This window comes from Schistocerca cancellata, chromosome 9 (genome assembly GCF_023864275.1).
Source record: "Schistocerca cancellata isolate TAMUIC-IGC-003103 chromosome 9, iqSchCanc2.1, whole genome shotgun sequence".
NCBI lineage: Eukaryota > Metazoa > Arthropoda > Insecta > Orthoptera > Acrididae > Schistocerca > Schistocerca cancellata.
In genome coordinates, this window is record NC_064634.1 from 357,083,984 (window position 1) to 357,107,243 (window position 23,260).

General features: G+C 48.3%; 1 non-coding gene across 1 annotated transcript; it reads left to right on the forward strand.

Moving 5' to 3' along the window:
• The first annotated feature begins 20,623 nt into the window (after positions 1-20,623).
• Trnat-agu (transfer RNA threonine (anticodon AGU)) lies at positions 20,624-20,696 on the forward strand. Its single transcript has one exon. It is a non-coding gene; the product is annotated as a tRNA-Thr (tRNA).
• The last annotated feature ends 2,564 nt before the right edge of the window (positions 20,697-23,260 follow it).

Consider the following 23,260-nt stretch of genomic DNA (forward strand, 5'->3'; position numbering starts at 1 on the left):
GCCGTACCGTAGGTGCAACCACAACGGAGGGGTATCTGCTGAGAGGCCAGACAAATGTGTGGTTCCTGAAGGGGTCAGCAGCCTTTTCAGTAGTTGCAGGGACAACAGTCTGGATGATTGACTCATCTGGCCTTGTAACACCCAAACGGCCTTGCTGTGCTGGTACTGCGAACGGCTGAAAGCAAGGGAAAACTACAGCCGTAATTTTTCCGGAGGGCATGCAGCTTTACTGCATGGTAAAATATTCCGGAGGTAAAATAGTCCCCCATTCGTATCTCCGGGCGGGGACTACTCAGGAGGACGTCGTTATCAGGAGAAAGAAAACTGGCGTTCTACGGATCTGAGCTTGGAATGTCAGATCCCTTACTCGGGCAGGTAGGTTAGAAAATTTAAAACGGGAAATGGATAGGTTAAAGTTAGATATAGTGGGAATTAGTGAAGTTCGGTGGCAGGAGGAACAAGACTTCTGGTCAGGTGAATATAGGGTTATAAATAAAATATCAAATAGGGGTAAATCTGGAGTGGGTTTAATAATAAATAGGAAAATTGTAATGCGGGTAAGCTACTACCAACAGCATAGTGAACGCATTATTATGGCCAAGATAGATACGAAGACCACTCCTACTACAGTAGTACAAGTTTATATGCCAACTAGCTCCGCAGATGACGACGAGATTGATGATGTGTATGAGAAGATAAAAGAAATTATTCAGATAGTGAACGGAGACGAAAATTTAGTACTCTTGGGTGACGAAGTCGAAAGTAGGAGAAGGAACGTAATAGGTGAGTATGGAATGGGAGTAAGCTGGAGGAAGCTGACTGGTAGAATTTTGCACAGAAACTTCCTGGCAGATTAAAACTGTGTGCCGGACCGAGACTCTAATTCGGGACCTCTGCCTTTATCGGGCAAGTGCTCTACCAACTGAGCTACCCACGCACGACTCGCCCGCGAAAGGCAAAGGTCCCGAGATAGAGTCTCGGTTCGGCACACAGTTTTAATCTGCCAGGAAGTTTCATATCAGTGCACAGTCTGCTGCAGACTGAAAATCTCATTTTGGAAAGAGCATAACTTAATCATAGCTAACACTTGCTTTAAGAATCATCAAAGAATCATCAAGATTATACAATGGTAAGACAGATTCAGGAACCAGGTTTTAAATTGTAAGACATTTCCAGGGGCAGCTGTGGACTCTGACCACAATCTATTGGTTATGAACTGCAGATTAAAACTGAAGAAACTGCAAAAAGGTAGGGAAATTGAGGAGATAGGACCTGGATAAACCGAAAGAACCAGAGGTTGTAGAGAGTTTCAGGGAGAGCATTAGGGAACGATTGGCAAGAGCGGGAGAAAGAAATACAGAAGAAGAATGGGTAGCTTTGAGAGATGAAATAGTGAAGGCGGCAAACGATCAAGTAGGTAAAAAGATGAGGGCTAATAGAAATCCTTGGGTAACAGAAGAGATTGAATTTAATTGATCAAAGGAGAAAATACAAAAATGCAGTAAATGAAGCAGGCAAAAAGGAATACAAACGTCTCAAAAATGAGATCGACAGGAAGTCCAATGGCTAAGCAAGGATGGCTAGAGGACAAATGTAAGGATGTACAGGCGAATATCACAAGGGGTAAGATAGATACTACCTACAGTAAAATTAAAGAGACCTTTGGAGAAAAGGGAACCACTTGCATGAATATATAGAGCTCAGATGGAAAACAATTTCTAAGCGAAGAAGAGAAAGAAGAAAGGTGGAAGGAGTATGTAGAGGGTCTGTACAAGTGCGATGTTCTTGAGGACAATATTATGGAAATGGAAGAAGATGTAGATGAAAATGAAATGGGAGATATGATACTGCGTGAAGAGTTTGACAAAGCACTGAAAAACCCGGAAGTAGACAACATTCCATTAGAACTACTGACAGCCTTGGGAGAGCCAGGCGTAACAAAACACTACCATCTGGTGAGCAAGATGTATGAGACAGGCGAAATACCCTCAGACTTGAAGAAGAATATAATAATTCCAATCCCAAAGAAAGCAGGTGTTGACAGATGTGAAAACTACCGAACTATCAGTTTAATAAGCCACGGCTGCAAAATACTAACACCACTTCTTTACAGACGAATGGAAAACAGGTAGAAGCCGACCTCGGGGTAGATCAGTTTAGATTCCGTAGAAATGTTGGAACACGTGAGGCAATACTGGCCCTACGACTTATCTTCGAAAATAGATTAAGGAAAGGCAAACCTAAGTTTCCAGCATTTGTAGATTTGGAGAAAGCTTTTGACAATGTTGATTGGAATACTCTCTTTCAAATTCTGAAAGTGGCAGGCGTAAAATACAGGAAGCGAAAGGCTATTTACAATTTGTATAGGGTATAGGAACCAGATGGCAGTTATAAGAGTCGAGGGACATGAAAGGGAAGCAGTGGTTGCGAAGGGAGTGCGACAGTGTTGTAGCCTCTCCCCGATGTTATTCAATCTGTATATTGAGCAAGCAGTAAAGGAAACAAAAGAAATATTCGGAGTAGGTATTAAAATCCATGGAGAAGAAATATAAACTTTGAGGTTCGCCGATGACATTGTAATTCTGTCAGAGACAGCAAAGGACTTGGAAGAGCAGTTGATCGGAATGGACAGTGTCTTGAAAGGAGGATATACGATGAACATCAACAAAAGCAAAAGGAGGATAACGTAATGTAGTCGAGTTAAGTCGGGTGATGCTGAGGGAATTAGATTGGGAAATGAGACACTTAAAGTAGTAAAGGAGTTTAGCTATTCGGGGAGCGAAATAGCTGATGATGGTCGAAGTAGAGAGGATATAAAATGTAGACTGGCAATGGCAAGGAAAGCGTTTCTGAAGAAAAGAAATTTGTTAACATCGAGTATAGATTTGTCAGGAAGTCGTTTCTGAAATTATTTGTATGGAGTGTAGCCATGTATGGAAGTGAAACATGGACGATAAGTAGTTTGAACAAGAGGAGAATAGAACCTTTCGAAATGTGGTGCTACAGAAGAATGCTGAAGATTAGATGGGTAGATCACATAACTAATGAGGAGGTACTGAATAGGATTGGGGAGAATAGGAATTTGTTGCACAACTTGACTAGGAGAAGGGATCGGTTGGTAGGACATATTCTGAGGCATCAAGGGAACACCAATTTAGTATTGAAGGGCAGCGTGGAGGGTAAAAATTGCAGAGGAAGACCAAGCAGATTGAGAAGGATGTAGGTTGCAGTAGGTACTGGGAGATGAAGAAGCTAGCACAGGATAGAGTAGCATGGAGAGCGGCATCAAACCAGTCTCTGGACTGAAGACTACAACAACAATATTATTTGTAAATTACCTTTCCGTCATGTCGAGAGCGAGAGGCGACAGTCTGTACTGCGAAAGCTCTTCCACCACCTCGTCCAGCAGCAGTATCTTCTGCCGCATCAGTTCAACGTCGCTGCTTTCTGCACGACACTCCATGTCTGAGGTGGCACCCAGCGCTTCTGAGTCCGCCGTGGCGACACGTCTGGATCGTGACGCTTCTGGGCTGAGGAGGTGCTGCGCCATTTTCCTCGTGGTGTCCGCCAGCTGCTGCAGCTTCTCTGCCAGAAACAGAGCCTCTGGCGTGGCCTGCATCGACTTCCGGCCACTGGGGGCAGGGTCCTCTAGCTCAGGCTCTGCGATCTGCACGCTCACTTCAGCATCTCGCTCCTGACCTATCAGCTCCTGCGACCGATCGTCCTGCGGTTCTAATATGTCTTCGTTTGGAGCCGACTCGCAGTTCGCAACACCATTGTGATCGTAATGCATTTGTCCGTCGTCACGCGCACACTGTTTTATTTTTTGCTCCATGTTCTGCCACCACGATTTGAGGCCTATGTAGCTGTACTCGCGCTCTAAGAGCGTTAGAGAAAGGTCCTTCTCACCACTTTCCGACTGGTCTGCCGACTCAGTGGCATCAGCCCACTGATGCTGCCCTGACTGACGGGTATGGTGAGCTTCCGTAGCACCATCACGGGATCCCCCTGAAATTTCATAGCTCTTACTGTCATGTAAAAATTTGAGTCACGGTAAAATTAAAGCATTCACAGTACCTGTAACGGTATCTACAGTAGATCTTTTGTAAGCAACCCCCTCTCCCCCTCCCATTTAGCGCTATTTGTTGTCCTAGTTCTTTGGGAAGCTACGTTCTCATAATTTTATTGTACTATTCAGCGTAAGCTAATTTACATTACATTCATTAAAATGGTAAGTATTGCACATCTGATTGCAGCATTTGCAATTCGAAGGATTAGGTGCTCTACCTGTAGAAACACACCATGTCATAATACCATTTTCTTTCCGCAGAATGTCTTTCTTGATTATGACTAATTACAGTTGCCCTTTACAAATCTGATTCTGAAAATTGGGATACATCTGTGACACACAAAGTTTGGAAAGTTAATATGCACATTTTATCCCATTTTCTCAGCGTTATTCTCAGCATATGAGAGTAATTAGTGGTACAGTCCGATCTACACCTACTTGCTGGCTACCAGTGCTTTAAAACATCTGTCCACCAGACCTCCGTCAAAAGGCTGCTCTTTACAATCTCTGTCAGCAAGTTTCTGGAAACAACTCGATCCCTCTTCATGACGATTTGCTATCACTGCCCAGAAAAAGCCTCAAATCTAGAAGACCAGCATATGAAATGGGAGTCCAAATGCTATCCACAGGATTCGACCAGGACACAGAGTGGAAACGAGAGTGGCAAGCTACAAGAACCCGAAACCACGAACTTTTAGACAATCCAACAGTTCCAGTTCCAGGCTTCCACCAACCAAGGGAGGTGTCGGTGCAATTAAACAGATATCTGACTGAAGAGGGTGGGTGCAAATACAACATGCACAAATGGGGCTTTTCAAGTGGCAGTGTGTGTGTGACTGTGGTGACACCCAAACAATGAGCCACACTGTGAATGAATGTCCAATCAGACGCTTCCCTGGTGGCATTGAGAAGCTCCATCAAGCATCCCACGAGGCACTCCGCTGGATCAAGTCCATCAGCCTGCATCTCGTGGTCGTGCGGTAGCGTTCTCGCTTCCCACGCCCGGGTTCCCGGGTTCGATTCCCGGCGGGGTCAGGGATTTTCTCTGCCTCGTGATGGCTGGGTGTTGTGTGCTGTCCTTAGGTTAGTTAGGTTTAAGTAGTTCTAAGTTCTAGGGGACTGATGACCATAGATGTTAAGTTCCATAGTGCTCAGAGCCATTTGAAGTCCATCAACATCAGAGTGTAGTCTGAGCCGTTTTAAAACTTGTGTACTGTGTATAATTTCACATATTTCTTTGTTTTGCTAAATGTGTATTACTGTAATCGATGACGATGACGACGACGACGGACGACGACGACGACGACGACATTGATACATGTTCAATTACCCGAAAGTTTCTAAATGCAATATAACATATACCGTACAGTTAAAAGGAAGTCACGCTTGATCAAGGTCCGCGTCACTTTCCATTTTTGACCAGACATAACGTCTGAGAAAAGAAAGAATAATAATAATAATAATAATAATTCTACTGGGTGTTAGTTACTATTTTGAAATAAATTTAACATCATTAGGCGACATTCTACTTAAGAGCTTACAGGAGTCTTTTAGTACATGTCGTTACCAGGCACATTCTATCAGTTTATGGTATCGGCCATTGTGTTACGCAACCTGGACAAAAGCAGGAGTGACGTTTGTTCAATGTGCAGTATAGCACTAAGGATGGACCTAGGCTAGGCACGTATGGCAATGAGTGACTGGCAGTCAATGGTTACACTCAGAAAAAGTCTTCAGTGACCATCCAACAGACATCTAAAGCAGGTCATGGCACACGGCCTCAACGAAAGTTCTTCCACAATAGAAGTAAGTCTTTCTTCTCTCTCCTGGAGTTTTGTAAAATTCGTCTGGGTTTGCCTTTGTATCACAAATCTAATGATTTCTAAATTTTCACAGATGCTGTTTAGCTGCCTCATTTCTCGTGCTAAAAAAGAAGCCAAAAATGTCCTTTCTAAAAGCATTTGCAATGTATTAGTCACACGAGACCCTCGAGCCGACCCCCATCCCCCACACCAACCAATAGTCGCCTGAGAACAAGGCTGTCAATGCCATCTGGTGCCCATATCCGTAGGGACACCCCTGGGGCGTTCACCCAGCCTCTGTTCTATGTCCACAAAGGTATCGGTGCGGTCGCTAACCAAAACAAAATAATGGTCAGGTTGAGACGAAAGCAATCGTTTGCAAACAAAGCCAGATATGAATGGAAAGGTCCAAAAGGCACGGGCCGCCAATGCATGTCTTCTACAAATCACTTTCTTGGCAGGTATGTGTGGTCTTTCCATCACGAGATCTGTGGGCGGTATTAAATAGTCAAGGATGTTGCAAAATAATTTCACTGACCAGAAGAACAAGACTGGCCGATCCCAAATAAAAGTCAAAATGCGTATTAAAGACCATTCTGCTCACCAAAAAACGGCACTGCTAGGCTTTGAAGGCTACAATTAAAGCTATGAACACTGTTCTCAAACATCCCTTTCTGGTTGCAATTTTCACTTCAACCAATGTCTGTGGAAGAAAATACAAGAACTACGATTAAGGTAGGAATACAGATAAAGAGAAGTCAGATTGTTTTGCCGCATGTGTGCTACAGTGGCACACCTTCCACCAAACAGCGTTTTTAACTGTGGATGGTAACAACGGAGGAAATGTCCAGTGAAGGAAAGAAGCATAACATTTACATATTGTGCAGTCAATCAGTGGACGGAAAATCTTAGTATACCAGCTGAAATGTGGAACGTTTTTAACCTGCAGAAGAAGACCACGAACGTTAAAGTTGGCATAGGAAAACAAACTCCTGAATAAACAAACATCCGAACATTAGCTGAAGGAGGGAACACTATATGCTATACTTTAAAAGAGATTTCATTAGCATGCCTCTTCAAAAGCACATATAAATCTTGAGAAAAGATTATATGACGTAAGACTATATAACGACTCGGGGAACATAAGATGCTCAAAATCTCTGGCTTTCTTACAGAATACTGAATGAGAAACAAAATTCATATAATGAGACAAAGTTTCATCATTTGCTGCAGTAATAGTGTACAGAAAAGGGTAAGAATTGTTAAAACATTTAAACACGCCTATATACTACGTGAATGCCTATCCCAAGCCTGGACAAAATGTGACGGGATGACATCACAAGACGGTCGGGAGAGCCTCCCCACTGTTGCGGCTCCTTTGGCAGTTATAAAAACCAAGGCTAAAATATTTGTGATCGGAAACACCAAGGTGAAGTATATATACAGTCACAAAGCCCACGGTCGGAAAGCCAACGACGACGCTGTATCCTGTTTCGAGTTTCCGTGACATCTCTTCACAAGATAACGCAAGACCGCATATTGCTCATGCTCTTCTCACCTATCGCGATACAGCGGGTTTTCGGCTGATGCCCTAGTCAGTACATTTTCTGAATCACTCATCCACTGGGAACGTATGTTCTAGGTCCATTCCCGAGAACAGCCATAACCACTCACCAGCAACTCTGGCAGGGAGCTGAAGCAACGCTGAATGAAGTATCCGTGTCAGCCAAGCTCAGTTCATTTCGATGCCCAGCTGGGTTAGACACATTGTTGCCACCAGAGGTGCTAGCTCTGTGTACTAAATTTCTCTCTGTATACCACCGTACTACCGACAAACTTAACCACGTGTATTTCATACTGCACTACGTATCACACCAAGAAAATTTTCGTTATTTCCTATACGTCCCTGTTGTCGCAATTTTTAATGGCCAGCTCGAGTTATTTTGCTATTAAAACAGCATTTCATTAGTCTAAAATGACAATATTGTGGATGAAGATATGTCATGCTGAAGGTTTCTCAGTATGATGTCAATGATGAAAAAACAGCAGCCGGTAAACTGCTGAAGACTTCTGAGCATAAGCAATAACTCAATCGCCACCGTTAGAGGGCTGGCCCCATTTGCTGCAGCACAGATACAACCTTGATATCCTGCCTTCTGACACATCCACAGCTACTCATGCATTGAAGCTCCTCACTGGAAGTCTGAATACCACTGCTCTGTCTGCAAGTAATAACCAACGCCAAGACAGCCGCCTTATGTATTTATTATAGTGAGTATACTATTTTCTTTTGTTTTTAACCAATGTACAATGAAATTTTTAACTGTTTCAGAAAAACTTGCTGAATAATATTTTAATGTTAGTTATACTATAATTGAAGCATCAGCCTGGTTTGGGCATCATCCTCCCATTTTAATTCTAGATTTATACACAATATTTTTTTTCTTTTTAGTATCAAATTTGTATTTTGTCAATCAATGAGGGATTATTAGGTTCAGATGTCATGATTTCTTTAGTTAATTTCATTCCACAGCTTCTCTTGCATTCAGAATATTACGGTAGTGCATGTGTGTGAGAAATTCATAATCTAATGTCTTCCGGGAGGCTTGCCGGCAGCGCGGCGTTGAGCTGCCAGGCAGAAGCTGGTTGGTTGGTTGGTTTAAAAGAGGGGGAGGGACCAAACTGCTACGTCATCGATCCCTCGTTCCGATTAAAATAATTCCATAAGGGTGGGAGTGAAACAGAAGAGACATACAAAACACAGCTGGAAGAAAGGAGAAAACCACAAGAATAGGGCAACTATCAGTAAAATGGACAAAATCGGACAAGAAAACCACAGAGAGACGCCCGAAACATATACACTCCTGGAATTTGAAATAAGAACACCGTGAATTCATTGTCCCAGGAAGGGGAAACTTTATTGACACATTCCTGGGGTCAGATACATCACATGATCACACTGACAGAACCACAGGCACATAGACACAGGCAACAGAGCATGCACAATGTCGGCACTAGTACAGTGTATATCCACCTTTCGCAGCAATGCAGGCTGCTATTCTCCCATGGAGACGATAGTAGAGACGCTGGATGTAGTCCTGTGGAACGGCTTTCCATGCCATTTCCACCTGGCGCCTCAGTTGGACCAGCGTTCGTGCTGGACGTGCAGACCGCGTGAGACGACGCTTCATCCAGTCCCAAACATGCTCAATGGGGGACAGATCCGGAGATCTTGCTGGCCAGGGTACCGTGCACTATTCAGTGTCCCCTCGACGATCACCAGTGGTGTACGGCCAGTGTAGGAGATCGCTCCCCACACCATGATGCCGGGTGTTGGCCCTGTGTGCCTCGGTCGTATGCAGTCCTGATTGTGGCGCTCACCTGCACGGCGCTAAACACGCATACGACCATCATTGGCACCAAGGCAGAAGAGACTCTCATCGCTGAAGACGACACGTCTCCATTCGTCCCTCCATTCACGCCTGTCGCGACACCACTGGAGGCGGCCTGCACGATGTTGGGGCGTGAGCGGAAGACGGCCTAACGGTGTGCAGGACCGTAGCCCAGCTTCATGGAGACGGTTGCGAATGGTCCTCGCCGATACCCCAGGAGCAACAGTGTCCCTAATTTGCTGGGAAGTGGCGGTGCGGTCCCCTACGGCACTGCGTAGGATCCTACGGTCTTGGCGTGCATCCGTGCGTCGCTGCGGTCCGGTCCCAGGTCGACGGGCACGTGCACCTTCCGCCGACCACTGGCGACAACATCGATGTACTGTGGAGACCTCACGCCCCACGTGTTGAGCAATTCGGCGGTACGTCCACCCGGCCTCCCGCATGCCCACTATACGCCCTCGCTCAAAGTCCGTCAACTGCACATACGGTTCACGTCCACGCTGTCGCGGCATGCTACCAGTGTTAAAGACTGCGATGGAGCTCCGTATGCCACGGCAAACTGGCTGACACTGACGGCGGCGGTGCACAAATGCTGCGCAGCTAGCGCCATTCGACGGCCAACACCGCGGTTCCTGGTGTGTCCGCTGTGCCGTGCGTGTGATCATTGCTTGTACAGCCCTCTCGCAGTGTCCGGAGCAAGTATGGTGGGTCTGACACACCGCTGTCAATGTGTTCTTTTTTCCATTTCCAGGAGTGTAGAAGAGATCAAAACAAGAGAGCATATTACCTTCGCTGGCTGACAATGAGAATAACAAGGAGAAGCCAGACACTCTGCAACACATTAAACCGTCCACCCTAAAAGCGCTAGTGTGGAGGACACAGAGGGACAAGGGACATGCGCTAAAACTTTGATAAAATGATAAAACCCACACTTATAAATAAAATGTAAAACTAAAGCTGCTGTTGAGGCACTGTCGCCCAACACCGAAGGTAAGGTGCTGGCAAAGTTAAAAGTGCGCCGCCGAGCGACTAAAAGTTGGCAGTTCAGCAAGAGGTAGACGACCGTCATTTGTGAGCCATAGTGACACCGAGGTGGGTCCTCGCGACGGAGGAGGTAACCATGCGTTAGCCACGTACGGCCAATGCGGAGCCAGCAGAGCACAACTGATTCCCTGAGACACGACCACTTGGAAGACATCCACACATTCGTAGTCCCCTTAATGACACGCAGTTTGTTGTGGCTACTGTTACGCCATTCCGTCTCCCAATGCCAAAAAACCCTGCTGTGTAAGACAGAACGCAAATCAGTTTCGGAGATGCCCATCTCCAGAAGTGGTTTCAGCATAGCCTGTTTGGCCAGCCTGTCAGCAAGTTCGTTGCCTGAGATTCCGACGTGTCCTGCGGTCCATGCAAACACCACCGAACGACCAGAGCGTTCCAGGTCATAGATAGACGCCTGAATGGACGCTACCATACGATGGCGAGGGTAGCACTGGTCGATAGCTTGTAGGCTGCTCAAGGAGTCAGCACACTGAAGAAATGACTCGCCAGGGCATGAGTGCATGTGCTCAAGGGCATGAGATATGGCCGCCAGCTCTGCAGTGGAAACACTGCAGCCATCTGGCAAGGAGTGCTGCTCAATATGTCCTCCATGAACATATGCGAAGCCTACATGAGCATCAGCCAACAACCCGTCAGTGTAAAGCAATTCTTTTTTTTTTTGTGGTTTTAGGGCGCACAACTTCAATGGTCATTAGCGCCCTGACTACTCTAAGAATGCACTGCGAGGCACAAGTGGACAACAACAACTAAAAGGGAAAACACGATAAAAGACAGACTGACAGGCATAGGATTAAAAAACAGCATCATCAAATGTCCTGAGAGAGGTTTGTCAAATTGATAAAACGAAGAACACGAGCAGCTGCTCGTGGGTCATCCGCTAAAATGGCATCGAAAGTACTTGGCAGGTTAAGATCTAGACGCAGTGTGTTAAAATATGGACAGGACATTAAAACGTGTCGAACCGTCAGCAAGTGCCCACATGGGCAGAACGGCGCTGGCGCAGCCGTCAGCAGATGGCGATGGCTGAACCGGCAGTGTCCAATTCTTAACCGGGCCAAAACTACCTCCTCCCGCCGAGAAGGGCGTGAGGAGGACGTCCAAGCCACGGGAAGAGGTTTTAAGGCCCGAAGCTTGTTGTCTGTAAGTGCAGCCCAATCGGCATGCCACAGCGACACAATGCGCCGACAAATGACCCTGCTAAAATCGGACGAAGGGACACAACAAGAAGCTGTCCGAGGCTGGAGGACCGCAGCCTTGGCCGCAGCATCTGCAGCTTCGTTCCCAGGGATACCGACATGGCCAGGAACCCACATAAAGCTAACCGGAGAACCGACGTCCACCAGCTGCTGAAGAGAGCGTTGGATCCGGTGTACGAAAGGGTGAACCGGGTACGGATCACTGAGGCTCTGGATGGCGCTCAGGGAGTCGGAGCAGATGACATAAGCAGAATGTCGGTGGCGGCAGATGTAAAGAACAGCCTGGTAGAGGGCAAAGAGCTCAGCTGTGAAGACCGAACAATGGCCATGGAGCCGGTATTTGAAAATTTGTGCCCCGACAATAAATGAACATCCGACCCCGTCATTGGTCTTAGAGCCATCTGTATAAATGAAAGTCATGTTGATGAACTTCGAACGAAGTTCCAAAAAACGGGAGTGGTAGACCGAACCAGGGGTAACCTCTTTTGGGAGCGAGCTGAGGTCAAGGTGAACGCGGACCTGAGCCTGGAGCCAAGGTGGCGTGTGGCTCTCGCCCACTCGAAAGGTTGCAGGGAGTGAAAAATTAAGGTGTTGAAGGAGGCGACGAAAGCGAACTCCAGGGGGTAGCAGGGCAGAGACATACAACCCGTATTGACGGTCGAGAGAGTCGTCAAAAAAGGAACGATAAGACGGATGGTCGGGCATTGACAGTAGCCGACAGGCATACCGACAAAGCAGTATATCGCGCCGGTAGGTGAGTGGCAATTCGCCAGCGTCAGCATGAAGACTCTCTACGGGACTAGTATAAAATGCTCCGATCGCAAGTCGTAAGCCCCGATGTTGTATGGAGTTGAGGCGGCGTAAGATGGATGGCCGTGCAGAGGAGTATACGAAGCTCCCATAATCCAGCTTGGAGCGGACGATCGACCGATATAGACGAAGTAGGACGGTTCGATCCGCTCCCCACGACATACCACTGAGAACACGGAGGACATTTAAAGAACGGGTACAACGGGCGGCCAAATATGACACATGTGGAGACCAGCTAAGTTTCCTGTCAAATGTAAGGCCTAAAAATTTGGTTGTCTCCACGATTGGGAGAGCAACGGGACCGAGTCGTAAGGACGGTGGGAGAAACTCTTTGTAGCGCCAGAAGTTAATACAGACAGTCTCCTCGGCAGAAAAACGGAAGCCATTGGCGACACTCCAGGAGGAAAGACGGTCAAGAGAACGCTGAAGACAGCGCTCCAGGACAGGTGGACACTGCGCGCTGCAATAGATGGTAAAATCGTCCACGAAAAGGGAGCCTGATACATCAGCTGGGAGGCAATCCATTATTGGATTGATCGCGACGGCGAAGAGAGCGACGCTCAAAACTGAGCCCTGTGGCACCCCATTCTCCTGGCGAAAGGTGTCTGACAGGACAGAACCCACACGTACCCTGAACTGTCGATCCATTAAAAAGGAACGAATAAAAAGAGGGAGGCGACCGCGAAGGCCCCATGTATGCATGGTGCGGAGAATGCCCGCCCTCCAACAGGTGTCGTAAGCCTTCTCCAAATCAAAGAACACAGCCGCGGTCGGGCGCTTCCGCAAGAAGTTATTCATAATGAAGGTCGACAAGGTAACCAGATGGTCAACAGCAGAGCGGCGCCTACGAAATCCACATTGTACATTGGTAAGTAGGCGTCGAGACTCGAGCAGCCAAACCAATCGAGAGTTAACCATGCGCTCCATCACTTTACAGACACAGCTGGTAAGCGAGATAGGTCGATAACTGGAAGGCAAGTGCTTGTCCTTCCCCGGCTTAGGAATCGGGACAACAATAGATTCGCGCCAGCATGCGGGAACATGTCCCTCAATCCAGATGCGATTGTATGTACGAAGAAGAAAACCTTTACCCGCAGGAGAAAGGTTCTTCAGCATCTGAATATGAATAGAATCAGGCCCTGGAGCGGAGGACCGTGATCGGCGAAGTGCGTTTTCGAGTTCCCGCATGGTGAATGGGGCATTATAACTTTCACAATTCGAGGAGCGGAAGTTAGGTGGCCTAGCCTCCTCTGCCTGTTTGCGGGGGAGGAAGGCAGGGTGGTAATGAGCGGAGCTCGAAACCTCTGCGAAAAAGCGGCCGAAGGCATTGGAGACAGCCTCAGGGGCCACAAGGACGTCATTCGCGACCTTCAAGCCAGAAACTGGTGAGTGGACCTTAGTGCCAGATAGCCGGCGCAGGCTACCCCAGACAACAGAAGAAGGAGTAAAACTGTTGAAGGTGCTTGTGAAAGCAGCCCAGCTGGCTTTCTTGCTTTCTTTGATAATACGACGACACTGAGCACGTAATCGTTTATAATTGATACAATTCGCCACTGTAGGGTGGCGTTTAAATGTGCGTAAAGCACGTCGACGAGCACGTAAAGCGTCTCTACATGCTGTGGTCCACCAGGGGACCGGTACGCGACGTGGAGAAGAAGTAGGGTGAGGGATGGAATATTCAGCAGCAGCGAGAATGACTTCTGTGAGGTGTGCGACCTGACGATCGCAGCTTGGGAAGGTTTGATCCTGAAAGGTCGCCCTGGAAGAGAAGAGCCCCCTGTCTGCCTTGGAGATGGTCCAACGAGAGGAGCACGGAGAGGGAGTATGCTGCAGGAGATGGATAACATATGGGAAGTGGTCGCTCGAATATGTATCAGCAAGTGCATACCACTCAAACCGGCGTGCAAGTTGAGGAGTACATATAGAGAGGTCTAAATGGGAATAGGTGTGAGATGTGTCCGAAAGAAAAGTAGGGGCGCCAGTATTGAGGCAGACAAGATTGAGCTGGTTGAAAAGGTCTGCTAACAAGGAGCCCCTTGGGCAGGATGCTGGAGAGCCCCAAAGGGGATGGTGGGCATTGAAGTCTCCAGTTAACAAAAATGGTGCAGGTAGCTGAGCAATAAGTTGCATCATGTCTGCCCTGGTAACGGCAGATGACGATGGAGCGTAAATGGTACAAAAGGAAAACGTAAAAGTGGGGAGAGTAATGCGGATGGCAACTGCCTGCAGGCCGGTGTGCAACGTGATGGGATCGTAGTAAATATCATCCCGGACCAGCAACATGAGCTGGGATACCTACCACAGGGGGTAGGTCAAAACGCACAGAGGTGTAGTGTGCCAAGGCAATTTGATCGCATGGGCGTAGCTTCGTTTCCTGGAGGGCTACGACGAGCGGACGGTGCAAGCGGAGCAGCAACTTCAAGTCCTCTCGGTTGGAGCGAATGCTGCGAATATTCCAGTGAATAAGTGCCATCGTAAGAAAAGGAAGATGAAAAAAGGGGTCACCTCGAAGGCCGCTGAGGGCATGGCTTCGAGCGAGCACCGCCGCCGCTATCAGTAGGCGGACAGTCATCGTCCTTTGGGTCCATAGGTTCATCGGCCATCTCGGGAGGATGGCCGGGAGGGGGAGCTTCCTCCGCCGGTGAACGGCCAGATGTACGGCTACCAGCGGTGCGGCCAGGCGAAACGGATGACGGCCTGGGGCGGCAACCGCTGGGTGGCGCAGGAGAAGAAATGCGCCGTGGCGGAGAAGGAGAACTGTGCTTCCTATGAGCTTTTTTGGAAGGACGTTTGGTGGAAGTACCGGTCGAAGGCTGGGAGGTCGAGGAACGTAGGAAGTCTGCACGGGATGGTTCCTTCTTGAAGGCCCGTGCATCTGACTTCGGGGTCTTCGTCTTAGCAGAAGCTGATGAAGGGGCTGGTGTCTGTGGGGTGATGGGAGGAAGAGGAGACGTCGACCGCGCGATCTTAGCACTGGCCGAACGGACGACCGTGGTGCTGAAGGTCAGATCGCACGTCTGGGTTGCTACCTCCCTGGTAGTCCGAGGAGAGGCGAGGACAGTACTGTATTTCCCCGCTGAGAGCAGCGCGGGCTTCCTACTAGTCAATAGCTTGCGAGCAGCAGAGGTGGACACTTTCTCTTTGACCCGAATTTCTTGGATACAGCGTTCTTCCTTATAGACAGGACAGTCGCGGGAGGATGCGGCATGATCACCCTGACAGTTCACACAACGAGGAGACGGAGGTGGACAGTCACCCTCATGGGCATCCCTGCCACAAGTGACTCATTTAGCCGCATTGGAACAAGACTGTCGAGTGTGATTGAAACGCTGACACTGGTAGCAGCGCGTAGGTGTCGGGACATAGGGGCGAACAGAAATAACCTCGTAGCCCGCCTTGATGCGCGATGGCAGCTTAACACTATCGAAGGTCAAGAAAAGTGTCCGGGTCGGCACAAGGTCATTGTTGACCTTTTTCATGACCCTATGGACAGCCGTCACGCCCTGCTCAGCGAGGAAAGATTGAAGCTCCTCGTCAGTCAATCCGTCGAGGGAGCTAGTATAGACTACACCACGAGACGAATTCAAAGTTCGGTGGGCCTCCACCCGGACAGGGAACGTGTACAGGAGTGTGGCCCGAAGCAGTTTTTGTGCCTGAAAGGCACTCTCAGTTTCTAGTAATAAGGTACCGTTACGCAACCTGGTACAAGATTTGACAGATCCGGCTATGGCATCTACGCCCTTCTGGATAACGAAAGGGTTGACAGAGGAAAAATCCTTTCCGTCCTCAGATCGAGAAACGACGAGGAACTGTGGGGCAGGCGGTAGGACTTTTGTCACTGGTGGCTGGTCACGTTTCCGTTTTTGGGCAGAAGTCGAGAGAGATGGAGTAGAATCCATTGCGGAGGAATCCCCCATGATTGCCAGCGTCTCCGATGGCGCGCTCCTTCCTTGTGGGGACCCTCTCAGAGGGCACTCCCGCCTTAGGTGAATGTTTACACCTCAGGTCACACCTCCCGAGAAACAGACGGAGGGACCAATCGGCATGGTCAGAAGGTATCAGCTCAGGCAATCACCCCTCCCCGGGCCTGGCCTTTACCAGGGGGTACGCGCGTGCCTTACATGTCTACCCAGGGCGGGGACTTACGCGTTACCCCGTCACCGGCTACGCGTGCGAACGCGTGGGTCGGCCTTCAGGCACGCACAGGGAGGAAGGAAGAAGAGGAAAAAGAAGAGAGAGAGGGGAAAAAGAGGACAGACTGTCTCAAACGCCGAGGCGGAGACCAAAGACGGCAAGGAGAAGAAGGCAATGAGAAGGCAAGGAGAAGAAGGCAAGGAGAAGGCAATGAGAAGGCAATGAGAAGGCAATGAGAAGGCAATGAGAAGGCAAGGAGAAGAAGGCAATGAGAAGGCAAGGAGAAGTCAAGGGAAAGAGTAAGGAAGACAGTGAGGTGGAGAAGAGCGGAGAAAGGAACCAACAAAAGGAAGGAAGAAACGAGAAGTGAAAAACCAAAAAGACCACAATTATAGGTCGTGGAACCGTCCGTCTCCGGACGCAGGCGCTAACTACCCCCGTGAGGGGGATGGACTCCTTTTAGTCGCCTCTTACGACAGGCAGGAATACCGCGGGCCTATTCTAATCCCCGGACCCGCAGGGGGGGTAAAGCAATTCATGGCCCCAGTACATGTCGAGAATCGAGAGCAAGTGATAGCGGGGAGCCGCAGGGTTAACTGAGTCATTATGGCCATGGGTATGGTTCAGAAGAATCTGCGCCCTAGGTGTACACCATAGAAGTGTACGTGAATCGACCTCTAGGAGAGGTGGTAACGGGAAGGACTCGAGTTCAGACTGAAGGGGCCAGACGCAAACCGCAATCATAAGCCCTGACGTAGGATACCGATGTGAGATATGAACCGCCGTGGTTGGGAAAAGGAGACGGTAATTCAGATGCGCACGAGAACTACGAACGTGTGCAATGTAACTGGCGAGCAATTGTGCACACCTAACCTTTAATGGAGGGACTCCGGCCTCCACCAGGACACTGGTCACCAGACTCGTTCAAAAAGCTCCCGTCGCTAGGCGAATGCCACAGTGATGCACTGGGTCGAGTAAACGCTCAGGCAGTGGAGGGCATTGAGGTGCTGCCAGCACTTCTGCTTAACCTGGCGAAGGTGAGGTAGCCAAGTCAATCGGGCGTGAAAAGCTAGTCCCAAGAAATGTCTCCACTACAGTGAGTGGATCGTCATTAAGGTAAAGATCTGTTTCTGGATGAACGGTGCGACGCCGACAGAAATGCATGACACACGACTTCGCCGCTGAAAACTGGAAGCCATGAGCTAGAGCCCATGACTGCGCCTTGTGAATGACCCCCTGCAGGCGCCGCTCAGCAACACCAGTACTTGAGGAGCAGTACGAAATGCATGAATCATTCGCATACAGAGAAGGTGAGACCGACGGCCCTACAGCTACTGCCAGACTGTTAATAGCCACTAAAAATAGACACACACTCAATACGGAACCCTGTGGAACGCCATTCTACTGAATACGGGGGGGAGGGGGGGTGGAACTATGGAAGGCACCGACACGGAAACTACGGAAGCGACAGGAAGTTTTGGACAAAAATCCGGAGCAAGCCTCGGAGACCTCATGAAAGACGTGCATCTACCTTGCACTTCTTTCACTTATTTACAAGTTACTATATTGCAGTCCTATTATTATCATTACTAATACAGCAATAGCATGCCTGCTATTCTGCTGATTTTTTCTGTATGACAGCATAATGAAACTGGAGAGAGGATTAGAGCAAGGTACTTTTATTTTATTTTCATATTCAGCAGTCTCCATCAGCTCGCTATGTTGGCTTTCCTTTTCCCGTGCTGACCTTTTAGCTTGGAAGCATGGGCCAGTAGTTTGAACGACTGTGAGAAGCCCAATTAGTCCTCATTCTTCTAAGTAGTAGTACCAACCTAAAACTCAAGTTTCTCCTGCATGTTTGGCTCTGTAAAGAGGCCTCCCTGACGACTCCCTGACTAAATTCTATCCAATTACGAGTCATTCCGCCAAGTCAGGAACATCTGCTTGAACGGCAGCTAGTTCGGCGACAGATCCATGCCCCCTGATTGGCTAGCGGAAAGTGTGCCTATTCCCACCTCCACAAGGCCCGGCTCCACTGGAGCAATGGCCGGTAGGCGGTTAGCAGTCGTGAGAAGTCGGTGGCGAGATCCAGAAGAAGATTGTTGCAAGCCGGTAAGGATGTGTGCTCTTACTAGGTTCAGAAGTGGATTGCGTCGCGAATACGTATTAAAGTGTCAGGTGATCAATTTCGGGAGGATTTGCGCGTCATTGCTTTTATTTCTTCCTCGTTTTGCAATTCTGTTCTTGGACTTGGTGTCAGAACTTAGTCGGTTGCAGTATGCTAAGTATACGTGGGACTCTCAGTCATTACGTTCGGTATAATTCAACCCCCCCCCCCCCTCGTAACTACTTCGCCTTCATTCCTTCTCCAATACTCTGTGATATTAGTTAGTGAACATTTCATAACAGCTTTTGTGTGTTAGGTTTTCCCTTCTTTTTCACCCACGTGTGGACACATGGCGAGTAGTTCTGCATACGATATCTAAACTGAACCAGAAGTAGCATGGTCCGAGTTTCTTGTTATTTGTATTCGTAAATCAAGCTGTTGAAGGATGAGTTTTATGAATTTTATTAGTTTACAGACAAGAGGGCACTTTAATAACGCGCATCCACAAGTAGTTCATAGTTTGCCTTTTCAATATATTTACGTATTAGCTATTGGATCCAGGCTCTTACCTTTCACTAATCAGAGTAAATTCTTTTCTGAATGGTCAGCTCCCACCCTTCCTTGTCCATTTCGAGCGCTAGTATTGTGGTTGACTGCTCAATTTAGGCCGTATCCCCATATGCCCCCAGTCTTGTATTAACATCCATAGGTAACAAAATATGTATATGCAATAATTATACTTCGTTTGTACAAGTGGAATTTCGATTTATCATAAATTGTTGCGCTTTTAATCAGACTTTTAATGAAAAGTGTGAACCCCATTTATAGAGATATCAAGAAAATGCTAGCATTACAAGGCCCCCTACTGAAAATGCTCCTCTTATGATGATAAAACTGTAAATCTAATGATTAGTTAGTTTGATCGTGGTGGTTATTTTTTTATGTAGTCAGATGGATGATCTTTGCGCCAGGCCCTAATTCTTCCTGATGCGCCGACAACTCTTATGTGGTGACCCGTATGAAATTCAACCCCAGTCCTCCCTTTTAGATGAGGGAAAGTCACACTGATTGTTGTGAGCAAAATCCACGCTATGCGGCGAAAGGGGAGGCTCTGCCATTCCCGATCTCTTTTAACAGGCACGGCACCTCTTTTACCCACTCATACAATGTGGCAAGGATATGATGTCGCCAGGTCGTGTCGTATGCTTTACGTAAGTCAAAAAGGACGGCAACCAAATGTTGGCATCTGGAAAAGGCTGTTCAGATGGCAGACTCGACGGACAAGATTATCAGTGGTAGAGTGACCCTGGCGGGATTCGCCCTGACATTGATCCAGTAGGCCACGTGACTCCAGGACCCAACCCAACTGCCGACACACCATACGTTCCAGCAGCTTACAAAGAAAGTTCGTGAGGCTGACATGCCAGTAACTATCCACATCAAGCGAGTTTTGACCTGGTTTGAGCACTGGAAAGATGGTGCTCTCTCGCCATTGCGATGGAAAGATGCCATCGCATCAGATCCCGTTGAACATGATGAGGAGATGTAGCTTGTAGTCAAATGAGAGATGTTTAATCATCTGACTGTAGATCCGATCCGGCCCAGAAGCTGTGTCACGGCAATGTGCAAGGGCGCTGAGGAGCTCCCACTCTGTAAATGGGGGGTTATAGCGTTCGCTGTGGCGTGTAGTGAATAAGAGGACTTATCTTTCCATCCGCCATCTGAGGGTGCAAAAGGCTGGGGGGAGGGGGGGGGGGGTTAGTTCTCCAACGCAGAGGCTCTAGCACAGTACTCAGCAAAGCGCTCGGCAATCACGTTTGCGTCAGCAGATAATACACCATTGATGTTAACGCCAGGGACACCTGTTGGGGTCTAGTACCCAGAAAGATGTCTGATTTTCGTTCATAGTTGGGAAGGTCGACACGTACCTCTCCCAACACTTGTGTTTTTATGGTCAACATAGCTGCAGGAATTACCAAAGTCAAATACCCGCCCCAACACGATCTCTAGTTCACACCTTGGATAGTTCATACAGCGATGTTGACCGTAATGCTGTGGTGGTGTAATGGTCAGCATATCTGCCTAGTAAGCAAAAAGACCCGGGTTCAAGTCCCAGCTGCAGCACAAATTTTAATTCACTTCTTCAGGTTCCAACGTTATCGCAGACAAATTAGAGACAAATGTCTCAGGGAAAATTTAATTTAAGATCTATACTATCACTTGTGTTTCCGTTGTTTCATAAGCTGGCAAACGTGGGCATGGAGCCGCTTAAAAGCTATGAAGTGCTCTAGGGAAGGGTGTCGCTGTAGAGCTCGCCGATGCTCTTTAATTGCCTCAACGACTTCCGGCGACCACCAAGAGACTGTCTTTCGCCAGGGGCACCCTACAGAACGAGGGATCGCGTTTTCCATCGCAGAAACGATCGCTGTAGTGACCTGCTCAACAACAACATCGATGTCACCATATAGGGGAGATTCAGCGGTGACAGCAGAGGTGAAGGCTTCCCAGGCTGCCTTGTTTAAATCCCATCTGGGTAGGTGTCCATGGGAATGACGCTGGGGGCGTGACAGGAAGATGGGGGAAGTGGTCACTACCACAATGGTCTTCATGTGTTCTCCAGTGGATACATGGGAGAAGGCCAGGACTGCACACTGAGAGATCAATGGCCGAATATATGCCATGTGCCGCACTGAAATGTGTGGGGGAACCTATATTTAAGAAGCAGAAGTCGAGTTATGATAGTACATTTTCGACCTCCCTACTTGGTCAGTAAGCATGGCGCGACCCCCCAAGGTGTTATATACATTAAAATCTCCTGTAAGTAGGAAGGGTTTAAAGAGTTGATCAATCAGTGCAGCCAATACATTCAAGGGTACTGCACCATCTGGAGAAAGATATACGTTGCAGACAATTATTTCCTGCGCCGTCCTCATCCTGACAGCCACAGCTTCAAGAGGTGCCTGAACAGGCACATGTTCACTACATACTGAGTTCAGGACCTAGACGCAAACTCCACCTGAGCCTCTACTATAGTCACGACAATTCCTGTAATATGCCTTATAGCTGCAGAGGGCAGGGGTCCGCATTACCGGAAATCAGTTTCCTGGAGGGCAATGCAGAAAGAGGTGTAAAGTGTAACAGTTGCCATAGCTCAGCCAGGTGCGGGAAAAAACTGCCGCAATTCCACTGGAGGATTACATGATCGCGAGACTGAGAAGGCATGAAACACTCAATGAGGTAGTCTGCGCCTCAGGGTCACCTGCTGCCACCAGATGAGTACCTGTGCGATCGACATCCATTGCGTTTGAGGGCCCAGAGAGATCTAGATTCTCAGCAGATGCCAGAATCTCCACCTCATCCTCAGGCACAGAGCTTGTAGATAGTGGTGGTGTGGGTGCCACTGCAGTGCATTGGTTCTTGGGGATCTTTTCATTTTAGGTTCCTCTCGCTACTCCAGCTGGGAGGGCGTCACTGATTCAGTCCCAGGGAACGAGGAGGACCGTGGAACCCTACAACCAACTACCTGTGGTTGCTTCAGCCACTGGCAGGTATCAGCTTTGCCACAGGTAAGAACCTGGGATGGGAGTGACCCAAGGGATCCCTTCCTGGCGAGAGGAGCTGAATAACACTTACACTTCTCTAGCTGACAAGTGGGGACTGAAGTCCCCAATGATTGGGGAGGGGGAGGGGGTGTTGCTCCTGAAGTAGGTTGTGCAGGAGCAACATCAGTGGCTGTGCCCCCACCATCAAGGGGGCAGGTGTAGTCTGACGGCTCTGAGAGCCAACCGTATGTGGCCGAACGGAAGATGGTAGAACAGTTGTCATAGTGGCGGTGTAGGTTGACATCGTATGCAAAGGATGTAGGCTCTCATATTTTCTCTTAGCCTCAGTGTAGGTCTGTCGATCCAGGTCTTTTATTCCATCACTTTTCTTCCTTCCTGGAGAATCCTGCAGTCTGGCGAGCAAGGCCAATGGTGCTCTCTGCAGTTGATACTGATCATAGGCAAGGCACAAGGAGTATTGGGATGTGAAAGACGTCCATAATCCTGACAGGCGATGCTGGAAGTACAGCAGGATGACATACGGCCGAACTTCCAGCACTTAACGCACTGCATCGGGGGAGGGATATATGGTTTTATGTCACAGCAGTAGACCATCACCTTGACCTTTTTGGGTGATGTGACACACTAAGACCAAGATGAAGGCACCATTGGCAACCAGATTATCCCTCGGAACCTGGTGGAGGCGGCGGATGAAATGGACACCTCGCCATTCTAAATTGGCGCGCAAATCATAGACTGCAAAAGAAGGCCCCTAAGAAATACCCTGGACCATATTTAAGCTCTTATGGGGCGTGATGGAAACAAACATCCCCCAGCTTGTCACAGGAGAGTAGTGCCTGTGACTGGGCAGAGGATGCTGTTTTGATTAAGACCGACCATGCTCACATTTTGGACAAGCCCTGAACCTCAGCAAACTTGTCCTCTACATGCTCCACAAAAAATTGAAGTTTCATTGACAAGAAATATTCCCCATTAACTCTCATACATATGAGGTACTGGGGTGAATGAGCTTCACTCCCATCCTTAGCCTGGCATTCCTCCCATGGCGTGGCCGGGGGGAGGGGGGGGGGCGATTTAGGATCATATTTCTTAGCATTGAAGTTAAACCTTGATTGTGTAGAGTGT